General features: G+C 37.8%; 1 pseudogene; it reads left to right on the plus strand.

Moving 5' to 3' along the window:
• The window catches only part of LOC149251461 (uncharacterized), a 42,883-nt pseudogene extending 26,909 nt beyond the window's left edge, over window positions 1–15,974 (plus strand).
• The last annotated feature ends 2,593 nt before the right edge of the window (window positions 15,975–18,567 follow it).

Here is an 18,567-nt window from a genome sequence, read left to right on the forward strand (position 1 = left end):
CCGTAACGGCACTTTATGGGGTCCGGGGCAGCACCCCGGAAAATTTTGGTTTTGGATGCTATGTTAGGTTGGGCGGACCCACCTATGGTTTTGTGCATGATTTTCACACATATTTTTTGGACGCGATGGTTTTCGATCCATGGTATTGGATGCGATGGTTTTTCAATCCATGGTATTAGATGCTTCAGCATGTATAAATATGTATTATAACATTGAAAGGAATATAATGAAAAATCAAGCTGGTAGTCCTGGTTTTGGGATCCAAGGGAAATCTCTGTGTATATGTGTTTTATGTTTTATGCTCTCGCATTGTTTATTTTATGTGTTTTAGAATTCGTATGCAGGTAATTTATGTACGGGGTTAAAACCTATAATTGTGATATTGGTAAATAACTAAAATGTCGAACATACCCATGTCAGAGGAAACGAGTATTGATCTTCAAATCTAAATTTTGCAATTATTGACATAATTCTAGACATTTCCCCATCTAAAGTTGACCATGCTTTAAGTATAGTTTCTACTAACGTTTCCCCTAGTGATTAGGGTCTAAAACTTCTTCGCATTTTCCTTTAATTTCATTCTTTAAAGTTTTGTCTACACATTAGATTTATCAGGTTCTTCACTAGTTGTATCCTCTCTACATCTCCGTCTACATCTGCCTACACTATCTAATGTTGAGTATCACATCTCCCTTTTCTAGGGTTAACACTCATGGGTCACCCTCTCTTAGGGTCTTCTTTCTTGTTTTCACTTGTATCCCATAGCTTGTAGCTTAGGCTTGTTAACTGGATTTTCTAGCCTCTAGCCTCATTCACCCGTTTTCCTTGTGACAAATCTTACTTTATCAATAATAGAAATAATAATGTGAGAGGTTCTTAATGGATCCAGATCCACATACCTACACCTGTCTCTGCACATATGTCTTTGGTAGTTGTCTACCTGGATGTTCTTATGAGATTCTGCCTTTGGTAATCGTCTACATGGGTCTTCTTATGCGAATGTGTTAATTTTAAGTTAACATGTTCTTTGCTTAGGTTAGTTACTTCATACATCCATTTTCCCATTAATCCATCAACAATAATACAATAGCTAATGAAAAAACATAAGAGATAAATGTTGAAAACAAGCTAAGACATAAGAACACAAGAATATGGCTCAAGCCAGCGAAAATCCCCAAGATGGGGAAAACCCTTGATCAAATATTCCTATTATTAATCATCAACTATTCAACAAAGATATTTATAGAGAACAATGATTTAAATTCAATATTAACTTTCCACATGGAAGATATGACATCAAATCACTTAAACATGAAGATGACTTAATGAAGCTGCAATTCTGGCACCAAGGGCTGGAGATTTCTATACTACAATTTTGAATACTAGTTAGGGCACAAACACAGTTAGCTTCAAGTTTTGATGGAAATCTTGGTCATTGGTTAGGTTTGTCAGCTTCATTCCTCATTCTCCTCTCCCTCAATTGCTGCAATTATCCATAGAAGACACCCAATCACTGATTTAGAGCTTGGAAGCTCCTCAACGAATCTTGAAACAATCCCAAACTACATGGAAGAATTCTAACCCATCTACACTCAAGTGTGGGCATATGCATCCTAGAGAGGACTTATGCATGCTTTCATACCCACTGAATATTCTTAGCAACAAGCTACTGTAGCAGCTCTATTCCTCTGACCTGTAACAAAGATAAACCTGTTACCTCACCAAATAGCACATAAAAGCATCCAATAGGTATTCCTCTGACAACGGCTATATTCAACATGAAAGTTGTACCCAAATCAAGTGATATGCTACTCAGACTGACCTCCTATCCTCCACGCATGGAGCCACATACTTGCAGCTCTTTCTCCCAAGAAAACTGTTAATTTTAGGTATGTTCTATGCTAGAGCAATTTATTTAATTTCTTTTCCATATTAGCAATCACATCAGCATAAAGTAAACTGCAGATAGAACATAAATGTAAATCACAGAAGACAAGCCAAGACAAGAGGACACAAGATGTGGCGTGAGCTGGGGACAAACCCCACAATTTGTGGGGAAACCCTTTGATCAGATCTTCTTTTATCTTCAAAGTTCAGCAAAGAAAGAGAGAGAGAGAGATATTACATTTACAACAGAAGTCAACACTTTGACTTGTCTAGATCTAAGCATAGATCATCTCCTATGACGATGAGATCGGTTGAAGACATTCTGCTTCAACTGATACCCATCATCGTGCTGCATCTAGTTCTCTAGTTGCACCATTGCATACTGCACCATGTTGTTGTCCATGTCCATGATCTTATCAATCATAATGTTGTTCAAACTAATGTCCATCATCATCATGCTGCTGCCCCGGCTAATGTATTATTGTACTGCCCATGCACATGATCTCATAGTGTTGCCCACCATGTTGCTACCTCTTCCTTCTCATTGCTTCATAACAATGCATCATCATGCTGCTCATGATCTCATACATCATGTAGTCATCATAGTCGCATTATTGTTGCACTTTTACTTGTACCTTTGTTACTACTGTATCTTCCAATGATGAGATCCATTGAGATATTCACTATGGTCTTTTCTTCTTTTATATAATGACAGATTCATCATATAAACACAAGAATCAGCTAGTAGGAGCACAAATCAACACACATATATATATTGATATATATGTTAATACACATACATTTTTCATTCATCGAGATGACATCTGAGATCATACCTTCATTCATGGCAACCGAGATCTGCTCCTTTGATCGAGGGGTTACTGTCAACAAAACTGCAGCTTACTGTCCATTTGAATTCTTGTCTATCTGTAATTGAGCAGGAGAATGTCCGAGGCAGGTTTCCTTTGACTGCATATAAAGGCTTGTCTCCATGACTGCGTAGAAGGTGACTTCCTGACAGCGTAGGAAGGTATCTCCATTACAGCGTGTAAATATTGCTGTGTATATATATTGACATTGTTGCGTTGTATCTCCATTGCCTGTATATATATATATATATATATATATTGCCATTGCTTGCATGCTCCAGCAGCTTCCATAATTTACTGCGGCTTCCATTACGTTAAATGAACCTACGTGCCATTACGTTGTCAATGCGGCTTCTATGAACCTGCATGTTTCATAGGCTATGAGATATGTTTGGATCTTGACCTGCGTTGGATTTCATTACGTTGTATGCCTGCGTATATATATATATATATATATATATATATATATATATATATATATATATATATATATATATATATATATATATATATTGCTGAGATGTATTGTCTCCATGAACTGCGTGTGTGTGCATTATATTACTGCTCCTTCAGGTTATTACTACGGCCCATTCGTTAATAATGCATATACTATAACAGCGTACATGTTAGTGCTATGACTGCATACGTATACTATATCAGACTTTGCGTTCCTCATCATGTACATCATGGACAGCATGTGAACTGTGTATAATGAACAGCGTATATGGCATCACGTTGACTGTGTGTAGAAGTCTCCATTGCAGCGTATTAGCTTAGGGTTATGAACAGCGTATATGGCATCACGTTGTAGGTGTCTCCATTGCTGTGCGTTAGAACTAGAGCATCATAGGCCAGCGTATATTCTCATGGTGTCTCTCTCCTACTCCAAAAACCCAAGACGTGGAGAGGAGGAGATCACCTCAAGAATGTGTGTTCAAATGACATCAAATCATCTTCTATTTATACCAAAAACGTATAAGTGAATAGACATGACGTTTGGGCTTCTAGAGCCTACATAAGAGCTGGTCGGCTTGATAATAATTACATAAACAAAATAAATTCATATCTCCATAAATACTTATCAGAATTGGATGATCTTTGGATCAATCCTACACCTCTTGACAAGAGGGATCTAATAAAAATATCATCTACCATAAATAAGTCGACCCACATGGAGTTTGGCCCAAGTTTCCAATTTAACACTCCCTCTCAACTAGGGAGAACTCCATCCATTGGTCCATAAGTCCGACTGTACTATCTCTGCCATCAGTGCCCTGCACTACTCTGCCCAGCTCTGCTCAGCTCTGTTGTCTCAATTGGCTCTGCTCTACTCTGCTCAGCTCTATTGGCTCTGCTTTTCTCTGCTCGGCTCTGCTAGCTCATTTCAACTCTATTGGCTCTGCTCTACTCTGCTCAGCTCTGTTGTCTCAGTTGGCTCTACTCAGCTCAGCTCAACTCTGTTGGCTCTACTCTGCTCTGCTTATCTATGTTCTGCTGAACTATGAAGAAGAAGAATTGATTGAGAATGTCTCATACCATTCTCCATTGACCCGAAGTCAGTCTCAGAGTGCGCACCACTAGTCCCAAACTAGTCTCAACCGACCCAAAGGCAGCGTCATAGTGAGTACCACTCCTAACACTGGTCCCAGACCAGTATCGCAGTCTCAAAGAGTGTACCACAGGTCCCATACCAGTCTCAGCCGACCCGAAGTCAGTGTCATAATATGTACCACTCTCACTGGTCCTAGACCAGTACTGCACTGACACGAAGTCAGTGTCAGAGTATGTACCAATGGTCCCAGACCAGTCTCAACCAACCCGAAGTCAGCGTCATAGTAGGTTCCACTCCTACCACTGGTCCCAGACCATTATTGCAGTCTCAGAGAGTGTACGACTGGTCCCAGACCAGTCTCAGCCAACCCAAAGTCAGCGTCATAGTATGTACCACTCTCTCTGGTCCCAAACCCGTACTGCACTGGCACGAAGTCAATCTCAGAGTATGTACCATTGGTCCTAGACCAGTCTCAACCGACCTGAAGTCAGCGTCATAGTATGGTACAACTCTTACCGTTGGTCCTAGACCAGTATCATTGATCCCAAATCAATGGTGGTCATCCTAGCATAGGGAGTATAGTAGATACAACGATGCATCCGTTGGTACTATGGTCCCTAACTTCATTTCCTTGCTCATTGATTAGATGAGAGGTACTTCCCGTGAGTCCCAGACTACATGGGTAGGATACCTCGACAGGAGAAATTAATCAATCCTGTCCTCATAGGAGAACACATCAATCCTACTACAATCGCCATGGAGAACACATCAATCCAGGCCTTACAGGAGAACACATCAATCCTACTACAATCGCCATGGAGAACACATCAATCCAGGCCTCACAGGAGAACACATCAATCCTGCTACAATCGCCATGGAGAACACATCAATCTAGGCCTCACAGGAGAACACGTCAATCCTGCTACAATCGCCATGGAGAACACATCAATCCAGGCCTCACAGGAGAACTAATCATTCTGCTACACAGGAGAGCGAATCATCCTGTTCCACAAGAGAGTGAATCATCTTGTCTCACAAGAGAGCGAATCATATTGTCCCAGTGCGCACCACTAGGGGAGGGTGAGTCACCCTGTGGTCATACGTTGCTCCAGTAAGAACTGCAAGCCCCCAAAGCTCCCAGAGCTCAATGTAGACAATATGCAGAACCCTTGTACAAGGGTCTCTCGATGACTCCAAGTCGTTCAGGAAAATCATAGATTTGATCTTCCCCTTGGGGCTTTAGCGACCTGTACATCATCTCAATGCCATGGAGCCTCCTTGCTCATCAACTTACCATATACTAGATAAGGTAGTATATGATGTCTATCTGCTAGAGCAAACATCGAATACGGGATTCCTCAATAATCGAATTTTCACCTCTGATTGTTATAAATCTCAGTGGTATTCATCATGTGTGCAAAAAGCTCACTTAAGATCTTTCCCAACCAGGTAGCTTCATACGAGATCATACTCATAGATATGTATCCAATCTCGATGGTGCTTATAACAGTCGACTTCTGCTTCCTGCTTAGAAGCAAAATCCAAAGAGGAACAACACTAAGAAGTGCTCCAGTGATCCTCCACATTGCCTGCCCAATCAACATTCGAGTAATCATGCAGTTTCATATTTCCGGCAGTGTATCTCAATCCATGAGAGATTGTGCCCTTAAGACATCTCAGAAGATTCTTGGCACCAATCCAGTGAGGCTCAACCAAATATGAGCTCCCTGTGCTAACTGCAAAACATATGTCTGGAATCCAACTCCCTCTTACTTCTGCAAATGAGAGGGTCTGCAACTGTCAAAAATAGTTCGTCCGCATAAGGTGTCGGTATGAGAGGTCTATCATCCACAACCTTCGGATAATGGTTTGGATCGGTTTCACTCCTTAGTGAATCTAAGCTTCATCAAACAACTATCGGTCCTATCATACTACACCCGGGGTGTTTTGCTTGAAGCCATAGAGGGCTTTCTTCCACTTGTATATATGAGATTCCCATTTATGAATCTCAAGCTCCACGGGTTGTTTCAAACCTGTGGACTAACTACATGAGGGGAATGGTCCCCTTTTAATATTTTTCTTTCGGTACATCTCAAACATGTACTTTCATGCTCCTTTTGAATTCAGGCTTCCCTGTCACCACCTGACTCACAGACCTCTAGTTCTATGTGTCAATGGACATGGTCCCTAGTGGAATTCCTATAACTTAATACAACCCTGAACTCAAAAGCATATTTGAAAATTCTATTTTCAAACATGTACCTTTCCATCGACGAATGCCACCTTAAAGACTTTTACTTCCATTCCTAGGGTTCCTTGCTTCCTTGAAGAGTACGTTGTGTCCTTGATGAGCTGCATCTCTACCATTTGAACACTCCTTCGTATAAGGGAGGAACTTATAACCAAGACATCCGCCTTTCCTTCCACCCTTAGATCCGAACTTCCCAATGAAGTGATATTTAGGTAGGCCAACAAAAGTTTCTTTGCACCATTCTGATAATATGCTATGCTTCAAATTCACCCTATGTGAATTACGAGGAACCCATTGATCCTTCCGTCTTGTCCCAATTGTCTTTGGTGATTGCTCTTTCACTCTTGCTTGGGCATTGTCTTCACCTCAACTCTGATAGCATGTTAATTTTAGGTATGTTCTATGCTAGAGAAATTTATTTAATTTCTTTTCCATATTAGCAATCACATCAACATAAAGTAAATTGTAGATAGAACATAAATGTAAATCACAGAAGACAAGCCAAGACAAGAGGACACAAGATGTGGCGCGAGCCAGGGACAAACCCCACAATGTGTCGGGAAACCCTTTGATCAAATCTTCTTTTATCTTCAAAGTTTAGCAGAGAAAGAGAGAGAGAGAGAGAGAGAGAGTACATTTACAACAGAATTCAACACTTTGACTTGTCTAGATCTAAGCATAGATCATCTCCTAAGACGAAGAGATCAGTTCAAGACATTCTGCTTCAACTGATACCTATCATCGTGCTGCATCTAGTTCTCTAGTTGCACCACTGCATACTGCACCATGTTGTTGTCCATGTCCATGATATTATCCATCACAATGCTGCTCAAACTAATGTGCATCATCATCATGTTCTTGCCCCTGCTAATGTATTATTGTACTGCCCATGCACATGATCTCATAGTGCTGCCCACCATGCTACTGCCTCTTCCTTCTCGTTGCTTCATAACAATGCATCATCATGCTACTCATGATCTCATACATCATGTAGTCATCACAGTTGCATCATTGCTGCACTTTTACTTGTACCTTTGTTACTGTTGTATCTTCCAATGATGAGATCCATTGAGATATTCACTGTGCTCTTTTCTTCTTTTATATAATGATAGTTTCATCATATAAACACTAGAATCAGCTAGTAGGAGCACAGATCAACACACACACATATATATTGATATATATGTTAATACACATACCTTTTTCATTCATCGAGATGACATCTGAGATCATACCTTCATTCATGGCAACCGAGATCTGCTCCTTTGATCGAGGGGTTACTGTCAACAAAACTGTAGCTTACTGTCCATTTGAATTCTTGTCTATCTGTCATTGAGCAGGAGAATGTCTAAGGCAGGTTTCCTTTGACTGTGTAGAAGGTGACTTCCTGATAGCGTAGGAAGGTATCTCCATTACAACGTGTAAATATTGTTGTGTATATATATTGACATTGTTGTGTTGTATCTCCATTGCCTGTATATATATATATATATATATATATATATATATATATATTGCCATTTCTTTCATGCTCCAGTAGCTTCCATACGTTACTGCGGCTTCCATTACGTTAAATGAACCTGCGTGCCATTACGTTGTCAATGCAGCTTCTATGAACATGCATGTTTCATAGGCTATGAGATATGTCTGGATCTTGACCTGCATTGGATTTCATTACGTTGTATGCCTATATTTCTGAGATGTATTGTCTCCATGAACTGTGTGTGTGCGCATTATATTAATGCTCCTTCGGGTTATTACTATGGCTCATTCGTTAATAATGCGTATATTATAACAACATACATGTTAGTGCTATGATTGCATACGTATACTATATCAGTCTTTGCATTCCTCATCATGTACATCATGGATAGCGTGTGAACTGTGTATAATGAACAACGTATATGGCATCATGTTTGACTGTGTGTAGAAGTCTCCACTGCAGCGTATTAGCTTAGGATTATCAACAGCGTATATGCCATCACGTTGTAGGTGTCTCCATTGTTGTGCATTAGAACTAGAGCATCATAGGCCAGAGTATATTCTCATGGTGTCTCTCTCCTACTCCAAAAATTTATAAGTGAATAGATATGTCGTTTGGGCTTCTAGAGCCTACATAAGAGCTGATCTGCTTGATAATAATTACATAAACAAAATAAATTCATGTCTCCATAAATACTTATCAGAATTGAATGATATTTGGATCAATCCTACACCTCTCGACAAGAGGGATCCAATAAAAATATCAAATACCATAAATAATTCAACCCACATGGATTTTTTCCCTATTTTCCAATTTAACAAAAACTGTAACCTAAACAGAGATATGCCTCCTCATAATCTTGACCCCTGCCACCTGCATCCTGCCTGAGATGCCATCCTATTTCCTAGTTGAGGATGAGCACTTGGATGATCTAAATGAGGATGGAGGATGCCTATATATATATATATATATATATATATATGACAATTTGTCCTTATGGAGGTGAAGCCGACCTTGACACTTGGAGGCAAATTTGAATTTCAAATTTTCAATTTTCCCGACTTAATAAGATTATCACTTGTAGAATTTCTTTTAAATAAATAAATATTTTCCTTATCCAAATTCAGTGATCTTTAGGTTGATTTTGGTCCTCTCTAAAAGAATAGTTAAATGCAATAATCATATACAATATATGATTTGTCCAATGGTGTAATTTTTCCCTAGTTGCCAAATTTAACACTCCCTCTCAACTAGGGAGAATTCCACCTGTCAAACCAACAACTATGTCTCTGATCATCATGAACCATCTATGAATCTCAATTTTGCTCTACTTTGTTGAACACTGAAGTAATAATGAAGAAGAATTGATTGAGAGTGAGTCACAAGACCTTACCACTCTCCACTAACAAAATTCAGTCCAAAGGTAAAACCTCAATCAGACTTGATCCCAGATAAAGTTGAAAAACACCAAGCATCCTAGTCATAGGGAGTATGAAAATACCCAATGCATCCATCGGTATTACTATGGTCCTTAACCACTTTTCCCAACTCATTGGCCAGATAAGAGGTACTTCCCATCTGTCCCACACTACATGGGTAGGATGATACTGAAACAGTAGCAGGGAAAGAATGTATCACATCCTGATCACAACCACACATAGGGAAAGGACAAACCACATCCTACAATCACACATCACAATCACACGTAGGGAAAGGACGAACCACATCCTACAAAAACACATCACAATCACATGTAGGGAAAGGAAAAACCATATCCTACAATCACAAATCACAATCACACGTAGGGAAATGACGAACCGCATTCTACAAACACAAGTCACAACAATCAATCATAGGAAGGATCCTACACATGGGGAAAGGATGAACGACGTCCCACCGACATGTCAACCAACAATCATAGGGAATGAGCATCCTACATGTGGGGAAAGGATGAACCACGTCCCACTGACATGTCAACAAATGCCTATATGCATCTCTCGTTGGGGTATCCACAGGAGAAGGTGAACCACCTATCCAGCTCATATGCCATTAGGAAAAGGTGAACCACTTGTCCTATGCATATGTCATCACCAGTAGGGGAAGGTGACCCACTCACCTTACATACATATCAACCGTCATGGGGTATCATAGGGGAAGGTGAACAACTCACCTTGTACACAACGCACCAATAGTGGAAGGTGAACCATTCACCCTATGTTCGCTCATAGCTCAATAAGTATCCCAAGCCCACAAGAGCTCCGAGAGCTCAATATTCAATATTTTATCTAGGATCCCTTCATATAGGGAACAATGCCAAGCTTCTTTCTAAAAGTCAAGACTATATCAATATGATCCTCATAACATATAGATGTATGTATAGCAAACACATTGATTTATAGCAGAGATCTTGGTCGCACAATCCTCTGCTTCTTACGTTATTTGATTGATATTACTCCCTCTTTGTCTTTTCAGGGTGCATTGTGTTCATCTGACAGCCTGCTCATCATAAGATTTGTCCACGCAAACATGTCCTAGAAATTTATCCTTTGTTGTACCATATATTGTGGTATGAGAAACAATGAATTCTCAAAATCTTCTTCTACAATATACAATGGAGGAGTACATAAATGGCTCACTGAAGCCATACTTGATTATTTTAGCCTTCATGATGACCCAGATTTTAGCCTTCATAATGTTTCAGATTTTGATTTATTCATAAAGTAATGTGAATTTTAGATGTGCACTTCTCATTTACCATACTGTCTAACCAACAAAAATTCTAGCAATGTATTTCAGGCAATAAAGATATCTGAGTAAGCAATAATTCATATCCATGGATCCACCCAAAATTCTTCATATAGAGACCTCATAAGATGACTATGTCCAAATTAACAGCATCTCCATCTTATCAAACCTTTTAATCTTAGAGCCCTGCATCTTAACCCCTCAAGAAAAATATCCCTCTTACTTTGATAAATGAGGGGGTTATCATCTGTTGGACAAATGTCATCAATAGTTGAATCATAGCTCCCTCATACTCAAATTGTATTCATAGGTCTGTCTTCAACCTGCTATTAATCCAAAGATTTTATAGTAGAGCCTTGCTATGTTTAATTTCCTGAGCTTCTCGTATGGGCTTCAAGGAAGCTCCAGACCAAAGAGGAACTTTCTGAAGAATCGACAAGGTTCTTCTTTAATCAAGAGAAGACATATTTATTGAGATGATTTCAACGAAGGCCATTCTTTTCCTAACCAATCTTCAAGAATAAAAGCTTCAAAATATGCATTTGACTAGTTTACAGCTTGATTGTGAACAATCCTGTAACACAGGCATCAACATATAGGGCCTACAACATATCACCACTGCTACTAGACTTGTAGCGATATCATACAAAATGGTGGGCTGACAATAGAGCATAAATGATGTTGTGTTTCATGTACAAGGATGTCATTCATAGAAAGTGCCACTGATATTGCATCTTTACTGCACAGGATACGATCCTTTATAGCTACAGATCTTCATACTTCTAGGACGAACCCATCATTACTCAATATACCAATATGGTCCATACAAGCATTTTTTTGTTAACAAGGCTTCTTAGTTTTATTCCAGAGATAAAAGTAATATATGTCCAGCAGTAACTAATCTCAACATTTCCTTATACATATTCATCAACGAAAACAATTTGTGTACTTGATCTAAATGTTTAAGCCTCTGAAAAGTTCACCGCAACATTTTGCCGATGATTTTTATTAGTGATACAACTTAACAACAAGAGTGAAACCATTTTCTACTTATTACTGATTCCATGACAACTTCTACACGCAATCAGTTTTCAACTTGAAACTTAGACATATCTTCATAAAATTGTCCTAATTTAGTTGTCACTTATATGATTTCAAAATGACTTTCCATCAAGCTAATACCTTTGCTCTTAGAGATGTTCCATTCTTAGCTTTGAATGATTTCAATAATTCAAGAGAGAGAAGGTCAAGTAGATTTGAAAACCAAGAGCCACGTTTCACAATATGATAAGGCATTTGACTTTGAAGAAAATGGTACTATTATTTGATATCAAGGTTAGAGATAGGATAAGGTTGTCAAGGCATCGAATATGAGATGTGATAGAATTCCTTACATTTCTGTGTGCTTCAAATTCAATCTTCAAATCTGAACCTCTTAGCACAAAATATGGTTGCCTTACTTACCAACAAGAAAACTTAATAGGTCATCATTTTAAGCATAGCCCAGAATTCTTGTGGGGAAGTTAATTGTTGATTTGAATGAGTCGAGATACCTTCAAGAAGAGAATCAATCAAATGTTGCTAGGATTACATCATCATTAGAGATCAAGATTCTTAAATCAAGTTCAGAGCAAGATCGCTCAGAACCTTAGGGTTGGTATTAAGAAGAAAGGGTGTATTTCCTTGAGATATCAAGTGATCAATGCATCTCCCATAATGCCTTCACCAACCTGACGGATTATGTCGATAACATATATATACATATATCCCCAAGAAAAATTGTTGCAAAAGTTATAGAAATACAATCATTGATTACTAATATTGCTCCTTGATCTGAAAATTTTCCCAGAAAGTATGTCGCATAGGATAATCAAGGTTGATCCTTATATTCATAATTGTCAACAAACTCTCAACAAAGATCCAGTACTCATGCTCAAACTGGGTTGTCTTCAATATACCCTTTAACAACACGGCTTTAAATGCTCAGTGATATGAAATGAACCAAAAAGGGATGAGATGGATGTGAAACCATAGTTGTCATCTGAAACTTTCCAGCGATCTGAGAATCTCAAAGAGAAATTATTCTTTTAAGAATGATACAGTACTCTAAAATGAGGGTTGTAATACTTCAATCAAACATCTACAAAGGTTCGGCCCTATCACCAAGGATAATAGAAGATTTCAATATTTAAGTATATCCTCCTATATGCTTATACAATCTCAAGATAGGACTGCTAAATAATCCTCCGAAAATATCTTGAAATTACTCAAAACATACCATATGAATACAAGAACATACCTTGATGGCTTCCAACCTTTCCCCATGATTTTCGAGTAGCTCTTGGATTGGTATCCATGAAATTTAAGAGAATGTCACATATTTTTTATTCTTGAACTTAGAGTTATCTCAGAGGGCTAAAGGTTTAATCAATGAAATTCCTCAAAAGCTTCTTGGTGATTGCAATCTCTTATACTTGGGCTTGTCCTCCCCTGAGCTCTGATACCATGTTAATTTTAAGTTAACATGTTCTTTGCTTAGGTTAGTTACTTCATACATCCATTTGCCCATTAATCCATCAACAATCATACAATAACTAATGAAAAAATATAAGCGATAAATGTTGAAGACAAGCCAAGACATAAGAACACAAGAATATGGTTCAAGCTAGGGAAAACCCCCAAGACGGGGAAAACCCTTGATCGAATCTTCCTATTATTAATCATCAACTATTCAAGAAATATGGATATAGAGAACAGTGATTTAAAGTCAATACTGACTTTCCAAATGGAATATCCAACATCAAATCACTTAAACATGAATATGACTTAATGAAGCTGCAATTCTGGCACCAAGGGTTGGAGGTTTCTATACTGCAATTCTGAATACTGGTTAGGGCAAAAACACAGTTAGCTTCAAATGTTGATGGTAATCCTGGTCACTAGTTAGGGTTGTTAGCTTCAGTCCTCATTCTCCTCTCCCTCAATTACTGCAATTATCCATAGAATACACCCAATCACTGATTTAGAGCTTGGTAGCTCCTCCCCAACGAATCTTGAAACAGTCCCAAACTACATGGAAGAATTTTGACCTGTCTGCACTTAAGCTTGGGCATATGCATCCTAGAGAGGACTTATACATGCCTTCATACCCACCGAATAACCTTTGCAACAAGCTACTATAGGAGCTTTATTCCTATGGCCTGTAACAAAGATAAACCTCACGAAATAGCACAGAAAAACATCCAACATGTATTCCTATGATAGCAACTATATTCAACAGGAAATATGTACCCAAAATTAAGTGATATGCTGCCCAGACAAACCCCCTATCCTCCACGCATGGAGCCACATACTTGTGGCTCTTTCTCCCAAGAAAACTATAGAATGCAATTTTTAATAGTTTATTCCGCCATATAAACTGATTTTTTTCTCAGTGGCGTATATTCTTCTACCTATCTCCTTTCCTTATGTGTCAGTCATATCCATCCATGATGAGTATTCCTGCTAACCCTGCACATTTCTCTTGTACAATGATTGGTGGCATTGTCAAGAGTGTTCACATAAATGACATAAGTTGGAAATGCAGGTGCAAACATAGAGGAGAATGTGGGTGCCTAATAAATAGGGACTAGGTGCTTAATAAGCATGAAGTGAGGTTTTGAGCCCCATGTTTCACCAAATCAATTTCAGACTTTAGGAGTGCCAGAGAAAATAGTGAATAGATAAGGTGTTAGTGTGGACCTCTCGAGTTACAATGAGAATGCAAGTGCTTGAACATGGTGTTAAGATTTCAGCCCTAATATTTTCCAACTCAAATACTTAAATTTCCTTTTGTGTCATTCCCAAAGGAAGCTATTGCCTTCTTGTCACAATGCAAATTGAAATTTTGAGTGGAAAATTTAAAAGGTTAAGCCCTAACTAGCTGTCAAATAAATCCATGTCCTAAAGATTATTTAATGGTCAGTTATTTAAGAATTTTTATAATGTAGATGTAGTGTGCACAGTACAGGTTTTAGATTCATATATGAGTTTCTCTTCTGAATTTCTAAACTGATTGTAGAGATTCAACGGCATATCTTGTACTGTGTTGAAATTCTGGAAATTCGTTTTCCAACTTATTCCAAAGAAGGGTGGGACACCCAAAAAATATGAAGTTGTTTTTATCGCCCCAACAGGTGAAGAATTCAAGACAAAAAAGGCAATAGAGTGGTACTTGAAGGCAAATCTTAGAGGGTCGTCTATCTCTGAATTTGATTGGAGCACAGGTAAAATTTGTTATTTTATTGGTTTTTCCTGATCTGAACTATGTTCGGAGCACATGTAAAGTTTTTTATCTTATTGGTTTTTCCTGGTCTGAACTTATGTTCTTACATGTCTTTGTTTTTTTTTCCATTTGAAATCCATACCCTTTTTGTGAGGATATTGGCATGTATCTTTTAGAAAATATAATTTTGACATTTTCTTTGTACCATAGGTGAGGTAACACCAACAAGGAGATCTTCAAGGATAAGTGAAAAAGTAAAGGAATCACTAGACAAAACATCAGAAAGTGAATCGAAGAAAAAACCAAAGAGATCCAGAAAATCAAAAGGAGATTCAGAAGATGCAGAGAAGCAAGTATCACATGTAGAAGTTAATAAGGAAGAGGAAATGCATGATACCCATCATGAGGAAGATATGGCTTAAACAGGGGAAGATGTTGATCACAAAAAGGAAGAATAAGGGAAGGGAAGAGATGATCTTGATAAGAAGAAGGAATCAGAAGAAGAGAGTTATGACAAAAGGGAAGTAGAAAACAAAGAAAAAATACATGGGTCCAAAACTGAAGAAATAAATAAAATTGATGAGAAGGAAGAAGAGACAGCACCACAAAGGGAAGAAGGTACCATAAAGAAATATCCAGTGCTGGAGAATGAAGAAAAGCACATGGATTTTGAGAGTAAGGGAGAACCTCAGGAACCCAAGCAAGTTTCAATTGATGTAACAAAGGAGAATGGTTTTGATGGTATAGGTACATTGGAGAATTGTGCCCAGGTCAAACATGCAGAGCCAGTGAAGGAAGTGCATGACCCGAGGGAAAAAATACTTGAAGGTAAAGCAGGACAAATGGCAGATAAGATTGGTTCACTTTCCAACCACACTACAGTAAAACAGACCCCTAAGCCCCCACTTAATGCATCCAGTTGAACTTCTATGGTTTAAATTTGTGCATTGTTGGAGGTTAGCTTCTTAATTTACACATTATTCATTGGGATTTATGCCCCAGGTTTAGAGTTTTAAGAGAGGATGAAAACTCTAGGAGTGTTTCTTTAATATTGTAATTATATATTACTGCTATCCTACATATCATAGCGAAAATGGAAACTGGCTTTTGCAGCGATTCTTGCTATAGTTGCATAGTCACCGCTTAGTTTCCATGGTTTTGGTTCTTTGACTTACATTTCTTATCAATTGTAAATTTAACTTATCTAGTTCCTTTTATAAATGTTCACTATAGTTTTTAGCTTCTTGCATATGATTTTATTAGTCTTTTCTTTATGATGTAACAAATTATCCATGAATTGTTATGTAGCTATATTTAGTTCTCAATAAATTCAATTTATCAGTAGTATGGAAAATGGTTAGGTTTAGATGCTTTATAGTTCTTATTGCTTGTTATATATCCTCTAAAGCAAGGAGATGCAAAATTTTATTTCTCATAGTCCATTATATATGTAGCTTTGAAAGCCTAGAGGTGTTTGGGTGTACCCCCAATATTCTAATTTTCTTGTTCAAGATTTTGTTGATTTTAGCTTTTTAACCTAGACGAGGTCTCTATCTTGTTGCATCTCATGAATCTTGAGACCTAAACAGAACAGGATTCAGGAGAAAATCTCAAATGTAACACCAATGCAGAATCTGTTTGGGGTGAGTCTTTTTGGGAATTATGTGTTACTAATACCTTCTTGATTATGGTTCATTTGTCTTTCTTATTCTACAAAGGCAGGCTTCATTATATTTGTTTTAGTATCAGTTTTAAGTTGTTGGATCATGTTCTTTGTTTTAATGAGATAGTTGATTTATAGGCATTTTATTGGGAACCCTTAAAGCATCTTAAAAATTAAAAATAAACAATTCCCGCATTTTTGATATCTATTTTACTGTTGGAGTGGGTCCTAAAGCTATTTTTTTGTGTTTAACCTTGAATGATTTTGATTTAGTGGTGCATGATTTGTTGATTTGAAGTGTCAGATTTATCTTCCACAAGCCTTTCTTTGCGTTCTTCATGTATTATAATAGATGTACCTTATGTAGACCATGAAACATTTTTTTTTATGGAGTAAGGATAACATTCTATTGAAGTGAATGTGATAACCTGTAGGAATTGAGGTGGGAAAGGAAGGGAATGATACTGCTTTAGTTGGTGGTATTATTTTTGTATATAATTATGTTAATAATTTTTTTGGGCTATTGTAGTTTTTGTAGCTACTTATCAATGTTTTGGTACTTATGTGAATTGTATCTCCTCTCTTTATAAACTAGAAAGGGCTTCACTGTATTAGTGGCAAGAACCAACGTCCTTGTAGAGTTTAGGGGAAGTGTGGATTTACTTTTTTCTTGACGGCACAAAATTGTATGCCTTCTGTTTCGTTGAAATTTTAGGCCTTAAATTTGATCTTGCATAGGTTGCTTCGTTATAGGGCGATAAGGCTCTTGGTTCTTGGTGTTCAAGACATTACTTTAATATTGTTTAGCTTAAATTTTCAAGAGATTCTCTGATTATAGAAATGCCAGGGTCATTCCTATTTCAAGGAAGTGATATTAGTTCTTAATATTGTTTCCAGGGTCGTTTCTATTTCCTATATGATGTTAGTTCCAATGTGGTTCCAATGTAATCACTCATTATGTAAAAGAGACCTTAAAGAGAAATCCACTATATCTAGATTGAGTGGGCCTAATGGTTAAGAGCATGTGTTTCCTCCTAAGAGGTCACAGGTTCAAAACCAGAGGGGGTAGAGTATGTATGCCTTCATTGACTTAGCGGTCAAATCATTGTGCGGAGGTGGGTCCCTTGTCCCACAAGTAAGGGGGTATCATACACCAATGTGGGTCTAGCTTGGTTGTGACCTTTATAATTGTATTTAAAAGGTATGAGAGTGCAAGGAAGCCTTGTCTTTAGTGAGGTGCGTGATAAGGTAATTCTTTCCTTCAACATGTAGAAAATTTTATAGATGTTTGGAGGTTTATTTTGGAATACACCATTTTTTTGAGCTAGCCAAATGGAGTAGATCATCTCTACAACCAAAATTTTGTCTTATGTTCTAGTTGTATTCCATTCATTTAATGCCTCTGTGTTATCTCCAATCCATTGTTGCATTTTACATAGTCTACGAGTGATAATCCATATCTCATTAGTGAGATGATAGTTAATCAAAAGGTGATTTCATGCTTACGTGTTATTCCCTTAAGAGCGCATGTTTTGGTACTTTTCCATCCTCTTCTTCTAAGCATGTCTAGGTTGGGATTGAACCCTTGATTTGAGATTTAGGGCCCTAACCTTGGTTGTAGATAGTTGTCTTGCATCTAGAGGATCTAGACTTGTGCTTGAACACCTTATTTGGTGCAAACCTATTCATAAATATTCCTAAATTGATTTTTCATCATCATATAGATCAATTTATATGTTATTTTATATACATGCACATAATCAATCTTCCTAAAACATGGTTTGATCTTCATGTGCCTTAGCCAATAGTGTTTCTCCTGGTGGGAGGGAAAACAATGCTTTATATCCAGAATC

The sequence above is a fragment of the Pinus tabuliformis genome, chromosome 7 (assembly GCF_031772625.1).
Source record: "Pinus tabuliformis cultivar Carrire ecotype Pingquan chromosome 7, CPIR1, whole genome shotgun sequence".
NCBI lineage: Eukaryota > Viridiplantae > Streptophyta > Pinopsida > Pinales > Pinaceae > Pinus > Pinus tabuliformis.